The sequence below is a fragment of the Trichechus manatus genome, unplaced genomic scaffold (assembly GCF_000243295.1).
Source record: "Trichechus manatus latirostris isolate Lorelei unplaced genomic scaffold, TriManLat1.0 scaffold00017, whole genome shotgun sequence".
Taxonomy (NCBI): domain Eukaryota; kingdom Metazoa; phylum Chordata; class Mammalia; order Sirenia; family Trichechidae; genus Trichechus; species Trichechus manatus.
In genome coordinates, this window is record NW_004443953.1 from 24,825,492 (window position 1) to 24,843,502 (window position 18,011).

General features: G+C 37.8%; 1 pseudogene; it reads right to left on the reverse strand.

Annotated features, from left to right (window-relative positions):
* Positions 1-11,262: 11,262 nt before the first annotated feature.
* On the reverse strand, positions 11,263-11,729 carry LOC101342986 (U1 small nuclear ribonucleoprotein C pseudogene; annotated as a pseudogene).
* Between the last annotated feature and the right edge of the window lie 6,282 nt (positions 11,730-18,011).

Here is an 18,011-nt window from a genome sequence, read left to right on the forward strand (position 1 = left end):
TTATTCTGACTAGATCTTTCATATGTACTATTAAAAAACATATTTATCAATCTATTTTTCATATAAATGAAGCAAATTTGGAAGTGGGGCCAAGATGGCAGATTAATCAGATGCTTTCTATGGTCCCTCTTGCAACAAAGACCTGAAAAAACAAGTGATTCAATTATATGTGACTATCTAGGATCCCTGAACATCAAAGACAAAGTTGAGGAATCGGACTGAGTGGCAGGGGGAGGTAGAGACAGTTCAGAAGCAGTGAGGAGTTGCCAGACCTGACCCGGTGGGAACCAGAACCCTGAAGGCCAGATCCACTGGTGTGCACGGTGAGGCAAGAAGTGGCACTTAGGACATGTTTTCCACGTCGGGAGAGACCAAGAAGTGGAGAGTCTACTCAAGCCTCCAGAACCAGTGATAACTGGTGCTCAACTGGCAAAAGATAAGTACATGTGACTAACCTATCACGCTGATCAAAAAAAGACCACTTTGGGAAAAATCTCTCTCCCATTTACCTGCCCCCTCCCTGCTATGCACTGGGTCCCGGCTGGCTTCAGTGATTGCTGCATCCCCTGGGCCAGAAATAGTACCCGTCACACACCCTGTGCCATTCTTCCAGCCTTGGAGAGGGAAAAAATTAAAAAACAGAAACAAATAATCCACCAGCTCCCCTAAGCCAGGAAATCAGGGTAGGCACAGCTCCTTTGCTTAGGCACAGGCATAAGGGGTCCATGGACTTTGAATGCCTTTCACCCTTGCATAGACCTGAGTGGGCCCATTTCAACAGTGTCGGCCCTCAGTAGGACAACACAACAGGGTATATATCTGAAGCTTAACTCCAACTGTATTAGGTATATGGTGGCGTGGTATGTTCATGACATTTGACTCCACTCTGCCCATTAAGCAGGGTCCTCACCTACCCACATCAAGGGCCTGAGGACTGGTGGCTCCACCCATGCCACCAAGCCACCTGCAACAGAGGTCCAAGAATAAGTGGTGCCTACCAGTCCTTACAGCAGTGGGTGCGTAGAGTATGGCTGCAAAACCCACTTACCTATGCACTCTAGGGAACAGGGACATGCTTTTCTCCCAGAAACTCAGGGGCAACCGTCATCCCCCTGCCTTGCTCAGTGCATGACCCCTTACTGCTGCCAGATGTCTGTGCCTACTCCAAACACCCTTGCCCATCTAGGACTGTAGGTGAGAGCCTGCACCACACGCTTGGTGACTGACGACCTGGAGACATGAGCTGAACTCATACAAGAAAAATAAATGGACTTCTGGGCTCACATACCTAGTAACAGATCTAACCACCTGGTGACAGGACATTAGTACTTCAAAGGCACCAATAATCTAACTAGCTCACATAAGCAGCCTATTTGGGCATATTAAAAAAAAACAAAACAAAACAAGAAACTAAGACACAGTAAACAAACAAAATAAATAAATATAATAACTTATTGATGGCTTGGAGACAACAGTTAATATCAAATCACATGAAGAGGCAAACCATGATGGTTTCAGCAAGCTCCCAAAACAAAGAATCACAAACAAACTAAAACTCAAAGGATGGGAAAAATATATCAAGCAAACAACAATCAAAAAAGAGCAGGCATGGCAATATTAATCTCTGATGAAATAGACTTTAAAGTAAAATCCACTACAAAGGATAAGAAAAGACACTATATAATTATTAAAGGATCAATACACCAGGAAGACATAACCATAATAAGTATTTATGGACCCAATACATAAAACAAACTGTAACAGCACTGAAAAGAGAGATAACAGCTCCACAATAATAGTAACAGACATTAACACACCACTTTCAGTGAAGGACAGAACATACAGAAAGAAGCTCAATAAAGACATGGAAGATATCAATGCCACAGTCAACCAACTTGATCTGATAGACATATACAGAACACTCCACCCAACAGCAGCCAAGTATACTTTCTTTTCCAATGCACATGGAACATTCTCCAGAATAGACCACATATTAGGCCATAAAACAAGCCATAACAGAATCTAAAGCATCAAAATAATATGAAGCATCTTTTCTGAGCTTAAAGCCGTAAAAATAGAAATCAATAACAGAAAAAGCAAGGAAAATAAATCATACATATGGAAACTGAACAATACCTTGCTCAAAAACCACTGGGTTACAGAAGAAATTAAGGATGGAATAAAGAAATTCACAGAATCAAATGAGAAAAAAAACACACCCTACCAGAACCTTTGGGATACAACAGAAACAGTGCTCAGAGGTGAATTTATAGCAATAAATGCAGACATCCAAAAAGAAGAAAGGACCAAAATAAAAAAAATCAACCCTATAACTGGAACAAGTAGAAAGAGAGAAGCAAAAGAAGCCCTCAGGCACCAAAAGAAAGCAAATAATAAAAATTAGGGCAGAATTAAATGAAATAGAGAATATAAAAACAATTGAAAGAGTTAATAAGACCAAAATCTGCTTCTTTGAAAAGATCAACAAAAGTGACACACCATTGGCCAAACTGACAAAAGAAAAACAAGAGAGGAAGCAAATAACCTGAATAAGAATTGAGATGGACGAGATCACAACAGACCCAACAGAAATTAAAAGAATCATAACAGAATACTACGAAAAACTGTACTCTAACAAATTTGAAAACCTAGAGGAAATGGACAAATTTCTAGGAGCACACTACCTACATAAACTAACACAAGCAGAGGTAGAACAACTAAATAAACCTATAACAAAAAAAGAGATTGAAAAAGTAATTAAAAATCTCCAAACAAAAAAAAGCCTGGACCCTGATGGTTTCACTAGAGAACTCTACCAAACATTCAGAGAAGAGTTAACACCACTACTACTAAAGGTATTTCACAGCATAGATAGGATGGAATACTCCAAACTCATTCTATGAAGCAAACATAACCCTGATGCCAAAACCAGGTAAAGACACCACAAAAAAAGAAAATTACACACCTGTATCCCTCATGAACATAGACACAAAACTCCTCAACAAAATTCTAGCAAATAGAATTCAACTACATATCAAAAATATAACTCACCGTGACGAAGTGGGATTCCTACCGGGTATGCAGGGATGGCTCAACATTAGAAAAACAATCAATGTAATCCATCACATAAATAAAACAAAAGACAAGAACTACATGATCTTGTCAATTGATGCAGAAAAGGCATTTGACAAAGTCCAACACCCATTCATGGTAAAAACTCAGCAAAATAGGAATAGAAGGGAAATTCCTCAGAATAATAAACGACATTTATACAAAGCCAGCAGCGAACATTATCCTAAGTGGAGAGAGTCTTAAGGCATCACCCTTGAGAACGGGAAGCAGACAGGGATGCCCTTTATTACCACTCTTATACAACGTTGTGCTGGAGGTCCAAGCCAGACCAGTTAGGCTAGACAAAGAAATAAAGGGCATCCAAATTGGTAAGGAAGAAGTATAAGTATCTTTATTTGTAGATGATATGATCTTATACACAAAAAATCCCAAAGAATCCACAGATAAACTACTGGAACTAATAGAAGATTTTAGCAAAGCATCAGGATACAAAAATCAGGTGAATTCCTTTACACCAATAAAGAGAACTTCAAACAGGAAATCACTAAATCAATACCATTAACAATAGTCCCCAAGAAGAGAAAATACTTAAGAGTAAATCTGAACAGGACATAAAAGATCTATACAAAGAAAACTACAAGACACTACAGCAAGAAATGAAACCTATGTAAGTGGAAAAACATCCCTTGCTCACGGACAGGAAGTCTCAACATTGTGAAAATGTCTGTTCTACCCAAAGCAATCTTCAGATACAATGCAATCCTGATCCAAATTCCAACGGCATTTTTTAATGAGATGGAGAAACAAATCACCAACTTCATATGGAAAGGGAAGAGGCCCTGGATAAGTAAAGCATTACTGAAGAAGAACAAAGTGGGAGGTCTCACACTACCTGATTTTAGAACCTATAGTACCTCCACTGTAGTCAAAGCAGCCTGGTACTGGTACAACAACAGATACATACACCAATGGAACAGACTTGAGAATCCAGACATAAATTCATCCACCTATGAGCAGCTGATATTTGACAAAGGCCTAACTGGGGAAAAAACAGTCTCTTTAACAAATGGTGCTGGCATAACTGGATATCCATCTGCAAAAAAATGAAACAAGACCTACACCTCACACCATGCACAAAACTAAACTCAAAATGGATCAAAGACCTAAATATAAAATCGAAAACGATAAAGATCATGGAAGAAAACATAGGGAAAATGCTAGGAGTCCTAATACAAGGCATAAACAGAATACAAACCATAAGTAACAATGCACAAACACCAAAAGAGAAACTAAGTAACTGGGAGCTCCTAAAAATCAAATATTTGTTCTCATCAAAAGACTTCAACAAAAGAGTGAAAAGACAGCCTAAAAACTGGGAAAAAAAATTTGGCTATGACAAATCTGATCAGTGTCTAAACTCTAAAATCTGCAAGACACTGCAAAACCTCAACAACGAAAATACAAATAACCCAATTAAAAAATGGGCAAAGGATAGGAACAGGAACTTCGCCAAAGAAGACATTCAGGAAGCTAATAGATACAAGAAGAAATGCTCACGATCATTAGCCATTAGAGAAATGCAAATCAAAACTACAATGAGATACCATCTCACCCCAATGAGGCTAGCATTAATCGAAAAAACACAGAATAATCAATATTGGAGAGGTTGTGGAGAGACTGGAACACTTACACACTTCTGGTGGGAATGTAAAATGTTAAAACTACTTTGGAAACAGATTTGGTGCTTCCCTAAAAAGCTAGAAATAGAAGCACCATATGACCCAGCAATCCCACTCTTAGGAATATATCCTAGAGAAATAAGAGCCATCACACGAATAGATATATGCACACTCATGTTCATTGCAGCACTGTTCACAAGAGGAAAAAGATGGAAACAACCTAGGTGTCCATCAGTGGATGAACAGATAAACAAATTATGGCATATTCACACAATGGAATACTATGAAACGATAAAGAACAATGATGAATCCATGAAACATCTCATAAGATGGATGAATCTGGAAGGCATTATGCTGAGAGAAATAAGTCAGTCACAAAAGGACAAATATTGTATGAGTTCACTATTGTAAGAACTCAGGAAAAGGTTTAAACACAGAAGAAAACATTCTTTGATGGTTATGAGGGTAGGGAGGGAGGAAGATGGGTATTCACTAGATAGTAGATAAGAATTGTTTTAAGTAAAGGGAAGGATAACCCACAATACAGGGGAATTCAACACAAGTGGACTATAACAAAAGCTAAGAAGTTTCCTGAATACAACCATACACTTCGAGGGACAGATTAGCAGGGGTGAGCATCTGGGGACCATGGTTTCAGGGAACATCTAGGTCAATTGGCATAACAAAGTGTTTTAAGAAAACGTTCTGCATCCCATTTTGGTGAGTGGCGTCTGGAGACTTAAAAGCTAGCGAGCGGCCATCTAAGATGCATCAATTGGTCTCAACCTACCTGAAGCAAAAGAAAATGAAGAACACCAAAGACACAAGGAAAATATTATCTCAACAGACAGAAAGGCTACATAAACCAGAGACTCCATCAGCCTGAGATCAGAGCAACTAGATGGTGCCCATCTACCACCAATGACCTCCCTGACAGAGAACACAACAGAGAGTCCCTGATAGAGCAGGAGAAAAGTAGGGTGCAGAGCTCAAATTCTGGTAAAAAGATCAGACTTAATGGTCTGCCTGAGACTGGAGGAACCCTGGAAGACATGGCCCCCGGACTCTCTGTTAACCCAGAGCTGAAATCATTCCCGAAGCCAACTCTTCAGGCAAAGATTAGTCTGGACTATAAGAGAAAAAACGGTACTAGTGAAGAGAGTGCTTCTTAGCTCAAGTAGATACATGAGACTAAATGGGCAGCTCCTGTCCAGAGGCAAAATGAGAAGGCAAAAAGGGACAGGAACTGGTTGAACAGACACGGGAAACCTGGGGTGGAAAGGGGGAGTGTGCTGTCACATTATAGGGAGAGCAACTAGGGTCACATAACAATGTGTGTATAAATTTTTATATGAGAAACTAACTTGAACTGTAAACTTTCACTTAAGGCTCAATTAAGAAAAATACAGACACTCTCATGATAACAAAAATACTTATAGAAGTAGCTTAAAAAAAACTAAGGAAATTTATTAATTCAATCAATGTTTATTGAATGCCTACTATGGGGCACACATTGTTCTAGACACTAGGAATCTAACAGCAAATAAATCTGTAAAAAATCACAGTCCTCATTCTAATGTGGGAAGATAGACAAATTGCATAAGTAGAAGATATAGTATATTAGATAGTGATTAACTGTTAGCGGAAGAGATAAAACAGGCCAAATCAGGAAAGAAGGATTAAAGAAAGTATTTTTGTTAGTCATTAATATTTGAAAAATGAATACTATGAACAAGATATTATGTTATGTACTGTCTATGCATTATCTAATAAAAGTCATCTTTCATAGTTTATTTAATTTATCAGAAATTTGTACCTGACGCTATGAACATAAAGCCATATTTTAATTTTATTTCTAAGAAACTCTAATTTTTTTTTATTAACTTCTTTTGGAATATTCTTTCATGCCAGAACGGTAGTTGAAATGTGCATATTGTAGAAAAATCTGCTGAGGTAATCACTTAATACGGTTAGGATAACTTTTTTTTTTTTTTTAATCTAAGATAATGTAACAAACAGCATTTTATTTTATACTATCTTTTGTTAAGGTTTGGAATTCAAAAATTAAATTGTAGAAATCTGAAGCTTTTATTGTAGATCTATTTTTTGAGAAAAATTTGCCATTATTTTTGAATATAGCAGGGATAAAAGGTCAAAAATTCAGTTAATTAAATAAAATTTTTAAAATTAGAACTTTATTTGGAAATTATATGAGTGATTTTAGATAATTGAAAAGAATGAGAATTGAGAATATTTCATTTCTTGAATGTATTGGCAAATCCAGAGCACATGTACATAGATGTTTAATTTACTGTTTTTCAACAAATTCTCTCTGGAGGTAATGCAAAACTAATGACTATATTGGATCTTGAACTAAAGTGACTTAAACAGTGATTAATAAACTGTATTAAAAAATAAAACAGAGCAGCAAAGCAATTATTGAACAAGTATAGTGTAATGGGTAGGAGCAAATATTTCATTTGTAGAAAGATATGTGTTTGAGCCTGAACTTTGATGCTTACCACCTAAGCGACACTGGGTAAGTGCACTAATTTCTTCAAGGCTGTTTTCTCTTCATAAAATGGGGATAAGGATACCTGAGTAAACTGTTGTTAGGATTAAATGAGATAATGCATATAAATCGCTAAACAGGCGTTATGACTTACAGTAAGTGGCTAATGAGCATTAGCCCTTGTGGTTATGGTTTGGTTTAGTGATAAACATAGCATTTTGCTAATACTCTTTATAATATTCCCAGGAAGAGAGTGATGTTTCAAAATTAGCCTTCTCAGCACAAATTTAAACACTATGGAAAGTATATTTGGAATTATAGGCAGAAAGCAGACCTGTGAGAAATGTAATTCTCAGTGGAACTATGCAAAATTGCAGAAAATCTATACTATAGCTAATTTCAACACCTTTTCTCTAGGAGAAGAAATGTAGATCTCTCCTTTCTTAGCCAAACCAAACTCCCCTTCCTTAGCCAAAACTAAAAAAAAAAAGAAAAAAAAAATCGTATCCAAATAAAAATTCCATGAACAGTAGTTATGTGCAATTATGATTCTACAATATTAGAATTAAATAACTCATCTGGGTATATTGTAACCTCTAACTCTCACACTGTATATATAAATAAATACAATGACAACCAGCTAAGAGTAGGCATATGACAAAGAGGAATCAACACTTAAGGGAGAAGTGGCAAAGAAAACACTAAGTCAATAGCACCTAGGGATAAAACACAAGAAGACAGCAATGGGGAGTCGGCTGGCGGATGGGTATCAGGATGATGACATCTGACTGTGAGTGTATCTGCAGAAGAACTGAACAAAGAACAGGTTGGTCAGGCATTAGGTAAAGAGGCTTCATAAGGTTATCATGTGGGCGTCTCTGGGAGTTCTGGCCAAGTGATAATTTGTTTGCAGGTGGCCACTAGGTCTGGAGGGATAATGATGAATCAAAGAATCAAAGAACAGACCAATTAGAATTTCCCTACTTTAATGGGGATAATGTATAGAAAGCAGTGGATTTCACAGAAATTCCTTTTTCTCTAAGTTTTTGCACAGGGTGATACATTAAGAGAAACTTTACTCTTTGATTTGTCTTTAATCAGGATCACATATAAACAATTCCAGACACATGAAAACTTATTTGTAGATGAAAGAAACTACACTGTATCAGCATATAAAAATGCATTTAAATGTTAAAGTTCTTTAACTAACAGGAAATTTGATCATACTCATTTTTGAACATTCATGAATTAAAAGATTAATTAGTAAATATAGTTGATGTCCTCAGCTCAGTGAAGTCATGTAGTAAAAGGCATGCTCACTGTTCTCAAGATGTTTTCAGTCTTGGGACACAGTGACCATAGCAGGAGTTCAAGGCAAAGTCTGGGTGGGCAGGTTGACTTGAGTTTGGACACAATCTCCACCACATTCTAACTTTGGAATCATGGACCCGTCACTTCACCTTTCTTTCTTTCTTTTTTTGTTATTGCTACAAAAGCGTAGAAACCTTTATTAAACAAATATCAAAATGTGAAGCTATTGTTTCTTGACATATCCTCCATCTAGGTCTATGCACTTCTTTTTTTATTTTTTATTTTTATTTTTATTGTTCTTTAGATGAAGGTTTACAGAACAAATAGTTTCTCATTAAACAGTACACATACTGTTTTCTGACAATGATTAACAACCCCACAACATGTCAACACTATCCCTTCTCACCCTTGGGTTCCCTATTACCTGCTTTCCTGTCCCCTCCTGCCTTCTAGTCCTTGTCTCTGGACTGTTGTGCCCCATTAGTCTCACTTTGTTTTATGGGGCTGTCTAATCTTTGGCTGAATGGTGAACCTCAGGAGCTAAAATGGTGTCTGGTGGCCATACTCTCGGGGTTTCTCCAGTCTGTCAGGCCAGTAAGTCAGGTCTTTTTTTGTGAGTTAGAATTTTGTTTTACATTTTTCTCCAGCTCTGTCTGGGACCCTCTGTTGTGATCCCTGTCAGAGCGGTCAGTGGAGGTAGCTGGGCACCATCTAGTTGTACTGGACTCAGTCTGGTAGAGGCCGTGGTAGTTGTGGTCCATTAGTCCTTTGGACTAATCTTTCCCTTGTATCTTATTTTCTTGATTCTCCCTTGCTCCTGAAGATGTGGGACATGTGGAGTATCTTCGATGGCTGCTCACAGGCTTTTAAGACCCCAAACGCTACTCACCTAGGTAGAATGTAGAACATTTTCTTTATAAACTGTGTTATCCCAATTGAGCTAGATGTTCCCCGAGACCATGGTCCCCACAGCCCTCTGCCCAGCAATTCAGTCCCTCAGGGAGTTTGGATATGTCTACGGGGTTTCCATGACCTTTTCCTGTACAAGTTGTGCTGGCTTCTCCAGTATTGTGTACTGTCTTACCCTTCACCAAAGTTACCACTTATCTATTGTCTATTTAGTCACTTCACCTTTTTGAATCCCACTTTTCAAAATAGTGATGCTAGTATCTCTTTCCTTATTGAGATATTAAGACGATATAATGTGGTAATGTACTTAAAATCCTAACTACTGGTCCAACACCAATAAGTAAACGGTAATGGTTCCTAATTTTAATATCTGAATTATTGTTAACATCTGAAATAGCAATAAAAAATACAAGAGAGAATAAAATTGTGAGGCACACACCAGTATTTAGGTATTCAGAGAAAAAAGAATAAATAGATAACTTGCCCACAGGGCACACCCTCGTGTCTGTGATGTTCACCCACATGCCTGTGATGTTAATGTGTTCAGAAGACAGCCTAGGGGATATGGACAATTTCACTCCGGCTAATAACTATATAATTTTCTCTCCTTCAAACCCCTGGGTTTCTACAATGAACTGAGAATCATGATCTAACCAAGTATGGTGTTTCCTCTTATTCTCCTGAGGGGGAAGTAAGATAATAGCAATGATAATAATAGTAATGATAATAGCTAACACTTAAGTGGCTTCTAGGTTCCAGGCACTCCTCAAAGTACCTTACGTGCGTTAACTCATAATTATCTGCATAGCACATATGAAAAAACTGAAGTACACAGAGGTTAAATAACTTGTCCAAGGTTACACAGCCAGCAAATAGTAGAGCAAGTATTGGAAATCAGACAATAATACTTGGGACTAAGTTCCAATGAAAGAGCTTCTTTGGAATTGGAAATGGACCTTCAGAGGAGAGTAAAAATTGGACAACCAGAGATGGAAAGGGGCAGGAATAATCTGAGGGAGACATAGAGATGAGAATAAATGTTAATTAGAAGAGAGGCACTCCCTGGTTAAACCCTCCCATGATCTGCCGCCTAAAGCTCAAAACTGCTAGGTAGTTTAGCAAGTACTTCACAATCCGGCTCCATTGATTTTGACTCTTATTTGGTGATTACTATTTTAATTTGACGTTTCTTCTTTTTTTTTCTATATTTTGGTTAGTTTGATGAAGTTAAAATGATAACCTATAAATGTGTGTGTTCAGCTGTCTGTGTCGATCCCACTAGTGATTAAATTCACATACTTTGCACATTAACGTGAACACACAATTTTCCTGTGTTATATGAAAATAAGATGCCAAATATCTCTCTGCACTTAAGGATCTGGCTTGTACTGGCTCACAAGAGCCAACTGTGCACATCTCTTCCCAACTCTGCATTCAGTGACGTTATGTTGATAGCTTGAAATTCACCATGGTGGGAGTATTCACGAAACAAAAATTAAGGTACACATAAGCTCTTTCTTTCTTTTTTTTTTTTTTTTTCACATTTTCAACTAAAAGAGTTGACAATTTTATTTTCATAAGTCACAATACAAACAAAAATTGCTCTTTTTTTTTTGTCTATTACTACACTCTAAAATTATTCTCTCTTTGAAAGGGGGAGCAAGTATTTCTTGTCATGCTATTAGAAAACAGAGTCACAGCACCATGAGCTCCTGGTGAAGTAGTACAAGTAACATAAAACTGATACAAAGTGGCTTCCCTTGGTCTTTATCTGTATGGTCAAGTCATTCCTGGCTGAGTGGGCACCATCATGGGACGGACAGGAAGTCTCATCATTAAGGGCCCAGGCATCATTGGCATGTGGCCTCCCATGAGTGGCCTCTTTCCTGGAGCAGATTCCACTGACATCATCACAGGAGGAAGAGGGCCCATCATTGGCATCATGGGAGGGTCCCCATATGGGGTGCTGGCATCATCCCAGGGTGAGGAGGACCCAGGAGACTGGGGGGAGGCTGGATCATCACCCCTGCTGGAGGAGGAGCAGAGAATGGAGTAGGAGGTATCTTTCCATGTTGAAATCCAGCCATTGTTTTGTCAGTCAGGCTCTGAGCCTGCTCTTCCATCCATTTCTGATAGTAGTCTTTCACATTCTCTTTGTGTTTCCTACCACTGCAATGTGTCTTTCTCACAGATGGAGGGTCATGGGTGAGGTATGTATCACAGTAGTCACAATAAAACTTGGACATTGGCTGCTCCGTAGCTCTTTTTTATTTTTATTTTTTGGAAGGTTATTGTTAAAACCAGCACACCACTAAGCTCTTCCTTCATCGGCCACCTCTAACACGATGAGAAATTTAGAATTTTATATTTCGCTTATTTCCCCTACATTCTCCACGAGAACTTTGGAAAACTTTTACACCCCTCCCTGTCTCTCTTCTATCCTACTTTTAGACTTTGCTGATATGGTTTAGTAGTTATATTATAAATTTTTAACTATTCTAGTAGAGCGAGGACTGAAAATCAGACAATTAGTCTTTATCTGGGTTTAACCACATATTGGAAACCACCCTGTCCCTTTAGATGGCACACCTATCCTCTCAGAGAAAAGTGGTTCTTAGTGGGTCAAGTTCTCTCGATATCCCAAAGACGAATTAAAGTTGAGTGTTGACTCTTTCCTCCTGGACCTTAGGGAAGATGGAGTCATTGAAAACATCCTTTAGGCATCGCCATGAGTCTTCCAGTTGTTGGTTGTTGGACTGAAGTTGGAGAGGGACAGGAAACCACATCAATTCAAGTCACAATTGTCTTATTTACAATCTTATCTCCCGTATATATTCAGTCACATTCCATTCTCCTCTATCTTTTACAATATTTGTACAAAGTGAAGATAGTATCTACTACATAACGACTCTTTTCCATGAACCTAGCACATCCTCAAAAGTATGAGCTACTCCACAGAGAAGGCTCTCACAGAAGCCCAGGCACCTGCTGTGCTGCTCTTTATCTCTTACCATTGCTGGAACCCTCTTGTTCTGGTACTTTTGGCTCCCACTCTCTAACTCATCTTTTTTGCACACCAGTTTGGATGTTTTAGCTACGCCTTATTTAACCTTGACATCCCTTCCAGGATATGAGTTCTAGGTGTCTTAGGTGCTCACCTGCATATTGCCTGGCTATGGCTGCCTCCCAACCTTACCCAGCCTCTGCTCCCATATCTGAAATAAAAAAACTCAGACATTAAGGATATGAGAGATATATTCAGTGGTATTATTGTTCAAGCAATTTCATTCATTCTCTGCTGCAACTGAAATTTTGAGAACACCTCTCATACCACGATTCCATTGTAAAACTTTGGTTGTTCCTGTAATAACAGCAACTAATATACTTCAGATTGCAATATATAATGGATCTTACTTACTCTGCAGTTTCCTCATCTGTAAAATAGCTAAAACTATTGTACATATGTCAGGGGTATGAGGATTAAGTTTACTCTTTTAGAATACTTTTGATGCCTTAAATTGAGACTTCCTGGTTAAAGGCAGCTAGTAATCTGAAAAGTATTCTATAATTATAAATTCAGACAGTACATATATAATGAATTTTGTTTTTGATATGTAACCTGTAGTAAAATCATATATGTTAAGTTGGAGTTGCTTCATACCAGCTTGTGAAAGCTGACTATTAAATTTTCAGAAATTTTGTGAGCCAGTTGATGTAATATTGTTGTTATTAGGTGCCGTCAAGTCAGTTCCAACTCATAGCGACGCTATGCACCACAGAACGAAACACTGCTCATTCTTGCTACCATGCTCACAATCGTTATGCTTGGGCCCATTGTTGCAGCCACTGTGTTGATCCATCTCATTAAGGGTCTTCCTCTTTTTTGCTGACCTTGTACTTTACCAAGCATGATGTCCGTCTCCAGGGACTGATCCCTCCTGACAACATGTCCAAAGTATGTAAGACGTAATCTTGCCATCCTTCCTTCTAAGGAGCATTCTGGTTTTACTTCTTCCAACTCAGATTTGTTCAATCTTTTGGCAGTCCATAATATATTCAATATTCTTTGTCAACACCACAATTTAAAGACATCAGTTCTTCTTTGGTCTTCCTTATTCATTGTCCAGCTTTTGCATACATATGATGCGATTGAAAATACCATGGCTTTGGTCGGGTGTATCTTAGTCTTCACGGTGACATCTTTGCTTTTCAACACTTTAAAGAGGTCTTTTGAAGCAGATTTGCCTAATGCAATGCATCTTTTGATTTCCTGACTGCTGCTTCCATGGGTGTTGATTGTGGATCCAAGTAAAATGAAATCTTTGACAACTTCAATCTTTTCTCCGTTTAGCATGATGTTGCTTATTGGACCAGTTGTGAGGAATTTTGTTTTCTTTATATTGAGGGGTAATCCATACTGAAGGCTGTGGTCTTTGATCTTCGCCAGTAAGTGCTTCAAGTCCTCTTCACTTTCAGCAAGCAAGGTGGTGTCATCTGCATATCACAGGTTGTTTATGAGTCTTCCTCTAATCCTGATGCCCCTTTCTTCTTCATATAGTCCAGCTTCTTGGATTATTTGCTCAGCATACAGATTGAATAGGTATGGTGAAAGGATGCAACCCTGATGGACACCTTTCCTGACTTTAAACCACACAGTATCCCCTTGTTCTGTCCGAACAACTTCCTCTTAGTCTGTGTACAGTTTCCTCATAAGCACAATTAAGTGTTCTGGAATTCCCATTCTTTGCAATGTTATCCATAATTTATTACGATCCCCACAATCGAATGCCTTTGCATAGTCAATAAACACAGGGAAACATCTTTTTGGTATTCTCTGCTTTTAGCCAGGATCCAGCAATGATATCCCTGATTCCACGTCCTCTTCTGAACCAGACCTGAATTTCTGGCAGTTCCCTGTCAACATACTGCTGCAGCCGCTTTTGAATGATCTTTAGCAAAATTTTACTTGCGTGTGATATTAATGATATTGTTTGATAATTTCCACATTCAGTTGGATCATCTTTCTTGGGAATAGGCATAATTAATGAATCTCTTCCAGTCAGTTGGTCAGGTAGCTGTCTTCCAAATTTCTTGGCATAGCCAAGAGAGCAGTTCCAGTGCTACATCCGTATGTTTAGACATCTCAATTGATATTCCATCAATTCCTGGAGCCTTGTTTTTTGCCAATGCCTTCAGTGCAGCTTGGACTTCTTCCTTCAGTACTATCAGTTCCTGAACATATGTTACCTCTTGAAATGGTTGAATGTCTACCAATTGTTTTTGGTATAGTGACTGTGTATTCCTTCCATCTTCTTTTGATACTTCCTGCATTGTTTAATATTTTCCGCATAGAATCCTTCACTAATGCAACTTGAGGCTTGAATTTTTTCTTCAGTTCTTTCAGCTTGAGGAATGCCAAGCATGTTCTTCCCTTTTGGTTTTCTATCCCCAGCTCCTTGCACATGTCATTATAATACTTTACTTTGTCTTCTCGAGCTGCGCTTTGAAATCTTCTGTTCAGTTCTTTTACTTCATAATGTTTTCCTTTTGCTTTAGCTACTTGACGTTCAAGAGCAAGTTTCAGAGTCTCTTCTGATATCCATTTAGGTCTTTTCTTTCTTTCCTGTCTTTTTAATCACCTCTTGCTTTCTTCATGTATGATATCCTTGATGTCATTCCACAACTCATCTGGTCTTCAGTCATTAGTGTTCTACGTGTATAATCTACTCTTGAGATGGTCTCTAAATTCAGGTGGGATATAGTCAAGGTTGTACTTTGGCTCTCGTGGACTTGTTCTAATTTTCTTCAGTTTCAGCTTGAACTTGCATATGAGCAATTGATGGTCTGTTCCGCCGTCAGCCCCTGGCCTTGTTCTGACTGATATTGAGCTTGAGGTTCCAGGTGCTTCAAATGAGCCGGACAAAATTATGTGGAGGCTAAAGATAGTAGGACTATTTTGTTGTCTTACATAGATTTATTACAACAGGAGATAAAAATAAAGTATTTTAAAAATACCAGTTTTTAAGAATATTTTCTTTTTTTTTTTTTCCTTTACAGACACTGTAACAATGTGGTCCAAGTAGACAAAAGACTTCTGTTATTGGAACTCCCACTAGAATTTGTGGCTTATTCACCACTGTATCACCAAACTAAGCCCACTCTCTGGCACTCATGAGATATATAGTTAATACTAACTGAATTGAAGAATGACCCCAAGAGGAAGGTACCTTTCTAGAGACTCTGAGTTGGTTTACGAGTACATGTTATCAATCTATTGAGAGTAAACTAGTTGCCGTATCTACAGTTGGAGTCAGCATTTAGAATTAGGCAGAGAGTTTATGACTGTAGCTAACACATTCTTCATTATATTATTACTGCTTGATTTATTTTTACCTTACATTATCTTTAATATTAAGGATTTTTCTCTACAAAAGGTAAATCAATTTCTACAAGTAAGAACACTTCCTTGAGTTAGTACTTAACGTTCACAGAAGAGATGATAATAGAGAACGTGTCCCTTATATAATTCACAAAGTTACCCAGTTTTGTTTGAGCAGAGCTGACTCTCCAAGGCTGAGAAAGGAAAATCTCAGGTTGTTGGGAAATCAGACAGAATGTGTCCAGAACTGTTCCTTTGGGTTTGAGATCCACTAAAATCAAGATGACAAGGGAAGTAATTATGCCAGACAATCTTTTATTTTTGTCAGTCAATCTTATGCTGTAAATTACCACACTTAGGGTTCGAATATTCTTTTGTGTCAAAGACAAATCAGGGAAGGAAGAAACAATAAAACAAGTTATTTTTCTCAAAATCTTTAATGATTTTAGTAGTTCCTAGAGCAGTGGGAACTTATTTTTTTAACCTATCTTCATTTAGTTTGTATTTATAATTTCATTTAAAAATTTTTAATGATAATTTAATAATAATACTAATAAATCTATTGCCTTCCAGTCAATTCTGACTCTTTTTAAAAAGACATAACCCATTTAAACCATTGCTGTTGAGTTGATTCCTACTCACAGTGACTCTATAGGACAGAGTAGAACTGCCCCATAGGGTTTCCAAGGCTGTAATCTTTATGGAAGCCGACTGCCACATCTTCCTCCTGTGACTTTTTGGTTAGCAGCCAAGCACTTAAGCAGGGCTCCTTACTGTAATGTACATATAAACCCATTGTTTTCGAGTCGATTCCGACTCATAGAGACCCAATACTATTATCATATGATTATACTATTAAAACAAAAACCCAAATCCATTGCCATTGAATGGATTCCTACTCATAGCTACCCTATAGGACAGAGTAGAACTGCCCCATAGGGTTTCCAAGGAGCAGCTAGTGGATTTGAACTGCCGACCTTTTGATAAGCAGCCAAGCTCTTAACCGCTGTGCCACCAGGGCTCCACTATTATAGTATAGTATAGTATAGTATAGTGCAGTATTTTTACTGCATAAAAATACAGTAATACAGTGTGTATATATATATATGTATTTTTTTATGCAAATAATGTGTGCCTTCTATGTTTGTTTGTCAACTGCTCCCTCCCCCCATGAGTTATTTTCATAGGAACACTAGGCTAATTCTTTTTTAGAGCAACATATTTAAAAAAATTGGCACAGTGGTGCTTATGAAAATACGTTGCGGGGAGAGGGCACAGTTGTCAAACAAACGTAGAAGGTACACATTATTTGAATAAAAATATGGTATATATACTATTATTATACTATAATAATAACTAAACCTTAAGTAGTACTTACTATTATAAGCCTCAGTTCTAAGAAATGTATATATATGTATATATATATACACATATGTATATATATAGATATAGATGTGTATGTATGTGTGTGTGTGTGTGTTCCTCTGTACATGTATGTGTATGTGTATGTATATCTCTGCATCTCGAACTCTATCTATCCCTGGTGGCACAGTGTCTAAGTACTGGGCTGTTAACTGAAAGATCAGAAGCGCAAACCTACCAGCCTCTATATGGGAGAAAGATGTGGCAGTCTGCTTCCATAAAGAAATATTATAAGCTTGGAAACCCTATGGGGTAGTTCTACCTTGTCCTCTAGAGTCGCTGTGAGTAGGAATCAACTAGACAGCAGCAAGTCAAATGGGTTATATCTATCTATATAGTTTTCTTTTAATCCTTGCAATAACTCTATCGGTAAGTGTTCTTATTATAACACATTTTAAGAGTAGAATGTTGACACACAAAGATGTTAAGTAACTTGCCTGAGGCCACACAGCTAGTAAGTGATAGAAACATACATTGTGATATATTTTTTTAATTGATTAAGGTGTGCAATTACAAAGCTTGAAGGTCAGCTCTTTGAGAGTAAACTAGTTGCCATAAATCCTTGTTGGAACCTGGGGACTATAGATTGTGGCAGGAGGAAGAAAAGAAAGATGAGAATCAAGAATTATTAGGGAGCATTTATGATTATCTATGACCTCGCATAAACTACCATTTTAATATTATGTTTCTTCACATTTGTTTTTCTGCTGCATCCATTTGTACAATG